We start from the raw sequence: 7,836 nt of genomic DNA on the forward strand, positions 1-7,836 counted from the left end.
CGCTAACTCAATGTTTACTCTTATAACTTAGCTAACCGATAAATTTTTACTTTAACGTGTCGTCACTTTAAATTCTTAATTTTCCCCGACGTTATATCACCAACGCTTAAATTTTTAAGCCCAAGATTTATTCATCCTACAGTGTCTTTGATTGTCATTCCTTATAACATTATAATCCAGCTATTTCAAGGTTCTAATCATCTTTCCAAGATTAAATTACCGAAAATTCTTATCATTTTAACCTTTCAATTTTCATCTCAAGATTTTTTTTTTTAAATCCTGAAAATTCTACAATTACCTATGAGTTCTCAGTATTCCCAATTTCATTTTATAGATTTCCCGTATCATAAGGTTCAATAGCCTTAAGTTTATTAAACCCAAAATTAATTCTCATAACACGTCTTACATTTCTATAAATACTCAAAATCCCAAGTGTTCCTCAAAAGTTCGCATTTATTCCTTAAAAATTTTGAAAATTTCAATCTGGCCCTTACAGTTCTCCAAATTTACATTTTGGTCCTATAACTCTTCGAAATTTGCATTATTGTCCCCATAAAATTTTCCATCTTTACCTCATTAAACTTTTAAATTCTCGAACTCAAAATTTAATCCCCAAAATTTGGTAAATTCGAAAGTAGTCCCTTAGAATTTTGTTTTGCACTTAGGTCCTCAAATTATTAGAAATTACAATTAGGTCTTTAAAATTCCCAATTCCTGCAATTCAATCCTTAAATCCAACTATGTAGAGCATGCATCCTAAATAAATTCTCATAATTAATCTTACATTTTCATAGATACTTAAAATCCTCAAATTGTACATTTATAATCCTAAATATTTTCGTAGTCTTCGAATCGCTATTGCTTATATGAAATCCTCAAAAATTTACTCGACTAGCAACCAAGAACCATCAATAATTTCTTAGAAATTCTACAAGTCCCAAAAGCATTCATAATTTTCAAGATTAACTTATGACCCATAAGGAGGACATCAGTACTACTGACCTAAAAAATTAATATAGTCAAATCATTTTCAACTTCTCCTAAAGCCCAATATTCGAATTCTTAGACATTTCCAATTCCAAACGTAACCAACATGCATAATTACATTATTTCTTTAAATTTAAATAAATAATGCATAATCAAAATCTGAACGTAAAATATTTCATGAAAACATGCTGTTAAAATATTTCATACTTTAAACAAAGTACGTAAACGTAAAACTTACAGACCGAAGGCGTGACTTCGTGAGCTTCTCAAGGTCAGTAGTAGTACAACCCTTTACAAGAACATAGGCTCTGATGCCAACTGTAAAGGCCCGTATTTCGTATTCATAATTTTTCCGGAATTATTAAATTTTTCTAAATAAATAAATAACTTGCCCAATTTATAAAATAAACATGTAAATAATTTTAACTTTAAAATAACAGCGGAAGTCAACATTGTATTTCAAACAACAATTTAAAAATAATCCAACATGTTAAAATCGAGTTTGAATGATAAAAGGTGCATAAATTAAATCATGAGGTCCTCGGGTTTACTACTGCTGTCCCAAGATCGCTCACTGGTCTCCGCCCACGGTCTCGACCTCATCAACACCTACAACAATCAAGTCTAGCGAGTCTAAAGACTCACATGTATATATCGTGAATAACAAATAGATATATCATAAAATCGCATGCAACGTAAAAATAAAGTATCGTAAAGCGTACGGTGAAAATCGTATCATGAATAATTATAACTATGTGCATATCTGAAAATCGTACGTAAAAGCTTTGCTCGATAGAGCTCTGTCATAACATATCATAATTTTCTGGTAGAGATAATGTTTCTAAGCAAGTGGCCCATAACATAACGTAAGCGCCTGATCAGACTAAACCACAGTATACTGGGCGGTAGAGATCAATCACAGCCCTTGGACTGGATGTCCGTACCCATACATAATCATAAACCGGTTGTAAGTCACCGGGCGGAGAGGTCCTCGGTTGCGCCTACCGACTTCCAAACCCATAAGCATAAGGTGGCCACAAGAAATATTGCATATATCTCAAAAATAAACATTTTATATTTTTATGCACGTAAAATAATTATAACCTTATTTTTACCGGATGAGTTGGATCGTTCCCAGGCTTGCTGCGACTTACTTCTAATATGTGACACATGCAATAAATCTTAACTTGACAAAATTTTAAAAATAGAACAAAAAACGAGACGATTCGGACCAACAACTTGATTTTTAACCATGGCTTCGTACCAACCCGAACCAACATTAAAACGACATTTAACCATGATTAAAAATACCCCAAACATACTGAAAAATAAGCATAATAACTGTAAAACACGAAAATGGGTGAAAGAAATCCAAAAACATAAAACACTCTTTCGAGAGTCATTTTGGCACCTTTCACCGTAAATTCTCGTACGACCTCTAAACTCGACCAAATCACGAACAGCCAAAAACATGACTTTCCTAACTCATTGAGGTACTGTCCAGTCCAAGTTCATGGGCTAAAAGCCAACCAAGAACTCAAACAAGCATCAAAACCAAAGATGAAAGTTGCTGTCAAAAAATCCAGCAGTGGCAACTTGTGTGTTTGTGGTGTAAACTCTGAAATTTATTGATCAATGGATTGAAACACCACCCAAAGACTCTTACCAACATGCTAAGGTATGGCTTGGACCATGGCTAAGGGCTAGAAGCCAACCACAATCCAACCAACCCACCAAAACCGAAACTACACTCACACAAAATCAGATTTTGAAAAACCGAGGAGCACTTGCTATGTTTCTGTAAAAATCTGAGGGACCTATGAAACAAGCTTTGAAAAGATGATTTGGGCACGTCCTAGACATGATAAGGAAGGGTTTTAACCATGGCTACAACCCCTAGGACAGCCAGGATTTCGAACTCCCCTTAAACAACTTAATGACAGAAAAATCGAACCAAATCTGTAGCTTGTGAAAATAGTTGCTGTCATGCTGTTGTTTGAAATGTTTGGACTCAAACCAATGAACCAATAACACCCTAACATACTATAAATCATTCCTAGAAGCAGCCATGAATGCCTGGAAAACGAGCCAACCTCCTGAACCACAAAGAAAGCCAACCAAAACCGTGAGACACAAAGTGGAAACATAAAAATTCTGTACAGAAATTCTTGGGTAGTTGCTGCTATATTTCGTTTTTCCTCCCAAACCTTGATCACATATTGATTTAAAATATCTATTATAACTTTATTGAAGAGCAAAGAACTAATATATACATGCCTGGAATTTGTTTTGACAAAAACAAATCAAAACGACAATACGACGCGACGGAACGGAGTTGAATTCTATCCTCTTGTTTCTGCTGTTCTTACACGATTCTAAGCTGCTGTATTTCTGCTATATTTTGAATGTGAGAGTGTGGTTTTGCTAGAAAATGGAGAGGAGTGTTTTACGAGGTGTTAAATGGGTATTGAAGTTCATTTAGTTGAGAGTTACAAGTGAAAGAGTTGAAGGAATTTGAAATGCTTTCTAACTTCCCTTGCTGCCGATTTCAGTAGCTTAATCCTTCTGGTATTTTCGAGCAATTTGTTGTAGGATATGTAGGTAAGTAAGATGAATGTTATAAGTGGTGTTAAAGGTGCCATAATACACATTAAAATGGGAGTTACAAGTGAAGGATTTTAGATGCCTTTTCAAATGTTTTTCCCATTCTTTGCTAGCCGATTCTCGTTCCCTTTTCAAATGCACGATCAGCTCATTATCTAGGCTCATAGGTCGAGGAGAAATGAAGTGTATTATTGCATTTGAATTTACTACTACTTAGATAATTAAAAATGAGAAATGAATACACCATAAAATGAAATTAAAGATGGTTTGAATGGAGAGGTATCACACTTTTGAAATATTTTAAATGTTGGACCCAAAATTATTATTACTAATTTGCATGGTATTTTATTGTTTAAATCTTGTATTTTAATTGCTTAAAGTTTAGCACCCTCATTATATATTTTAGTGAATTTACACATTAAATTTAGGATAGATTATTCCATGGCACTCATGACCTCAAATTTAAATATTCAAATGCATGATTAATTCCTTGAATATATTATACCTAGATTAATTCATCCCCACTTATTTACATATTATAATTTAAGCTTTAATTAAATATTGAACCTAATAGGATTTATTTACTAACTTGACTCTAATTAATTTAATAAATCCTAAAACATTATTTTTCTTTAAATTAAATTATTCCTTGACTTAGATTAAATTTAAGAATATTTTTTCTTATTATTAATCTTATTTCTAATTTCCAAACTCCGGTCCGTCCTCGCGTATTTAACTGAAAAGATAAAACTAAACTTTTGCATTTAAAATAAATAGTTATGACTTGTCAAATATCAAAATGAATTAGACCCTTCATATATATATATATATATAAATCATTTTTAAATTTAAATAGTAATAATTATGCATGGCTTATACGTAGTCTGATTTTCGGGTCGTTACAGTAAGGGCCGAGCAGTTCTGCAGACTGACACCCCTGACGCAGATGTGCAGGGCTGAGGGCGTATTTGACACGTCATACCCCTGGAACATGTGGCCACAGTTGTTACTATCGTTTCTTTGGATCCAGTTTGATACCCGAGATTATTGGTACCCTACATGCATTGCATTGCATTGATTTTATTACATGTCGTTTATTTATGCTGTAATTTATTTGATCTTTGTACTGGGGTTTGACCCCTGTCCCTCGGGGCTGTTGTAGTTTGTTTTGTGATTCCATAGCAGGTTATACAGGTGGTTCTGATGCAGCTGGCGGAGCGTCTGCCAGTGGAGCCCAGTGCGTCGGTTTGAGTTGGGAGTCCCCAGATATACTATTTATATTGAGTCATTTGCCGAGGAGATGCCTCGTGTATTTGTATGGTTGTATTTTGAGTGTTGGATATTATTTGGTGTGATCGAGCCTAGCTGGCTCTATGTGCAATTAGTATTCTGTTTGTTTTATTGGACTCTATTTTCGAGTATAAATGTTTTGTTGTGTTGTTTTGGAATTTTTGGTATGTCCTATTTACGGGGAGGTCATGCCGAAATTTCTGTAGGCCCAAAATGGAAAATTTTTACTCGTTTTCGATGTTTACGCTAATAAATCCTGTTGTTTGATAATTAAAAATTAATCAGGAGCACGGGCCCTCACAAAAAGTGTTCGTTGAAATTTGAAATCCTCGGTTTGAGCCTTGGACGAGTTGTGCGGGTTCATCACATTCTCCAAATTTGCGACTTCAATTTGGGATTCACGGTCGGACAATTGAGTGTCTGAGACGAAAGTCGGGATGGCAGGTTCATTTTCCGTCGGAGATGTTAAAAGTATATCGGTTGCATGTGGATTAGATGAATAATTTGGTGGATAGGGATTATAGGGATAATTTGGTGGATATGTGTGATATGGATAACTTGTTGGGTATGGAAAATATAGAAATTTGGTGGAATTTGTGAATTTTGGGAAGAATTATTTTCTTCCGATATTTTTAGATAATTCATGAAATTTTTGAAAAAAAACATTGATAATTTTCATCCATTTCGACATAAATAAGATTTTAGAAATAAATTTTTCAAATAATATTGATACCGGTGAAAATAGAAGAGAGAAGATTTTTTTAGTGATTTATTATGTAGAATAATGTATTTGGATGTTTGAAATAATTTGTGGATGTGTAAGTATTTATAGATGAATATCTAATATTTTTTTATTAAAATAGCTTTTAATTAGCCGTTAAATAGCCGTTTAAATATTTTTTTAATATTTTTAATAAAACTAACCATTACTATTTTAATATTATTAAAAATGAAAAATCTTTATTTTAACTATTTAAATAAATTATTTAATTAAATACTATACATAAATATTATATATATAAATACATATAATTAATGGTTCTATTATTTCATTTTCAAATTCAAAAAAAATATTGAAAAAAAAAGAAAGAAAATGAAGTAATGTGGACGTTCAAACATTTGAACGCCCACATCATGTTGCACAAATGATCACCCATACACATTGATATTAACACCTCATTCGTGTTCAAATCAATTGGGTTGAACACTAATATAAAGTGCCCTTAAAATTCAATTTAATGGTAACAATATAATTAGGGATAATTGAAACAGGATTTAATCAAAATAATATTTAAAATTTAATTTATTTAAAAAGTTTACAAGTTTGAAACAATAGTTAGTTTTATCAATAAAAAATATATGATTCATTTGAAATTTAATTCAAATAAAATATGTCCCAATTTTTTTATTTGGTGTAATTATTAGATTTATTAATACATTAATTAAATTAAATAATACCGATTTCTATGATTTTTTTTTTAAAAAATATTGGTTATCTTTGTTGTCGTTTCTTCCACTTGAAAATCCTGATGTTTCTATGTTCCATCAAAGTAAAAACCAAAGAAAATATTAAAGCAAAGATCATTTGAAAAGCGTAGGTATAATTTTACAATGCAGTGTTATTTAAACATAACTTTTTATAATGATCTATTTGTTTTTATACGATGGCAATGGAAATATTCTGTGTAATTTACAAGTTTTGGCTGGATTCAAGGGATTGGGTTAAGTTTTTGGGACTGAGTTTCATCATTTTTAGAGGTTTTGGTCGAGTTGCATCACGTTGAAACAAGTATTGCTTCGATTTTAGAATAGGCTTGGGGTCGGGTTTCATCATGTTAAGTTGTGTTTCGTCATGTTGGGTTGAGAGTGTGACGCTCCAAGACCGAGGCATCGGTGACATCCAACATTGTTTAACAATTGCTTGAAAACAAAAAGCTTCGTAACAAATAGCCAAAATCAGTCTTTTCATAAATAAATATTGTGTTTTACAATGACATCCGAATGGAAATTACATCAATAGTGTTGCGGCAGCGAAATACAAAAATAAAGTCTTTATTTTTGATCTTTTGATACTATCACCAGACCCAAAAAGCCTCATGTTCTTCCTCTTTCAATTTCTCCTCATTCTTATCTGGGGAGAGATGTAAGGGGTGAGTGTTTTGAGAAACAATCAGCAAGTGGGGGCCGATCGATTACCACAAGTACATATAAAGATAATTTAAAATCATCTTTTAACAAATTTTCAAAACATAGTGTATCGACATTATCATATCAAAACAGAATCAGAATCGAAATATGGAACAGAGGTTATCAGAACAAACAAAACAATTTTATTCATCTTGTTATCCATGATCAAATTATCTCTCATATGTTTAGTCCTCTAAGGGGTGAGACCAGAACACAATTTTATACCCACTGATGGGGGCCAGACAGAACACAATTTTATACCCACTGATGGGGGTTAGAACACAGTTTTATACCCACTGATGGAGGCCCGACAGAATTACAATCACCGTTCCATATCCAACTTGAATCGTAGAAGTGTATTACACAATCAGTTTAGCAAACAACACTTATCAGAATTTTGAATGAAATCAGCAGAATCAAAGAACCTCGAAAATAGAAGAAACATATCGTACATCGATCGAGATTTTATAAAATATGTAATAGCATTTTTCGAAACTTTGTTAGACACGCATATAAGCATGTCATGAAAATAATTATGCGAAGGTTAATTTACAACGAAATATGTAACGATGCCCACTTACTGAAATTCGAAGCCTGGGGCTCGAAACTCGCATAATCTTGGACGAATCGTGATCGAACCGTGGACAACAAATCACAGCATGAAATAGCCGGAACAAGTCTTCCTTCTTCTTCCATGGTGGTGTCGGCCGAGAGGTATTTTGGTTGCGAGGGGTCGAAATTTGGGAGCTTTTTTTATAGGAATTTTTG

At 32.9% G+C, this 7,836-nt stretch overlaps 1 long non-coding RNA gene across 1 annotated transcript; it reads left to right on the forward strand.

Annotated features, from left to right (window-relative positions):
- Nucleotides 1-4,506: 4,506 nt before the first annotated feature.
- On the forward strand, nucleotides 4,507-5,039 carry LOC140829811 (uncharacterized). The gene is made up of 2 exons (XR_012117543.1): nucleotides 4,507-4,641; nucleotides 4,774-5,039. It is a non-coding gene; the product is annotated as an uncharacterized lncRNA (long non-coding RNA).
- The last annotated feature ends 2,797 nt before the right edge of the window (nucleotides 5,040-7,836 follow it).

Source organism: Primulina eburnea, chromosome 4 (assembly GCF_022965805.1).
Source record: "Primulina eburnea isolate SZY01 chromosome 4, ASM2296580v1, whole genome shotgun sequence".
Classification (NCBI taxonomy): Eukaryota; Viridiplantae; Streptophyta; class Magnoliopsida; order Lamiales; family Gesneriaceae; genus Primulina; species Primulina eburnea.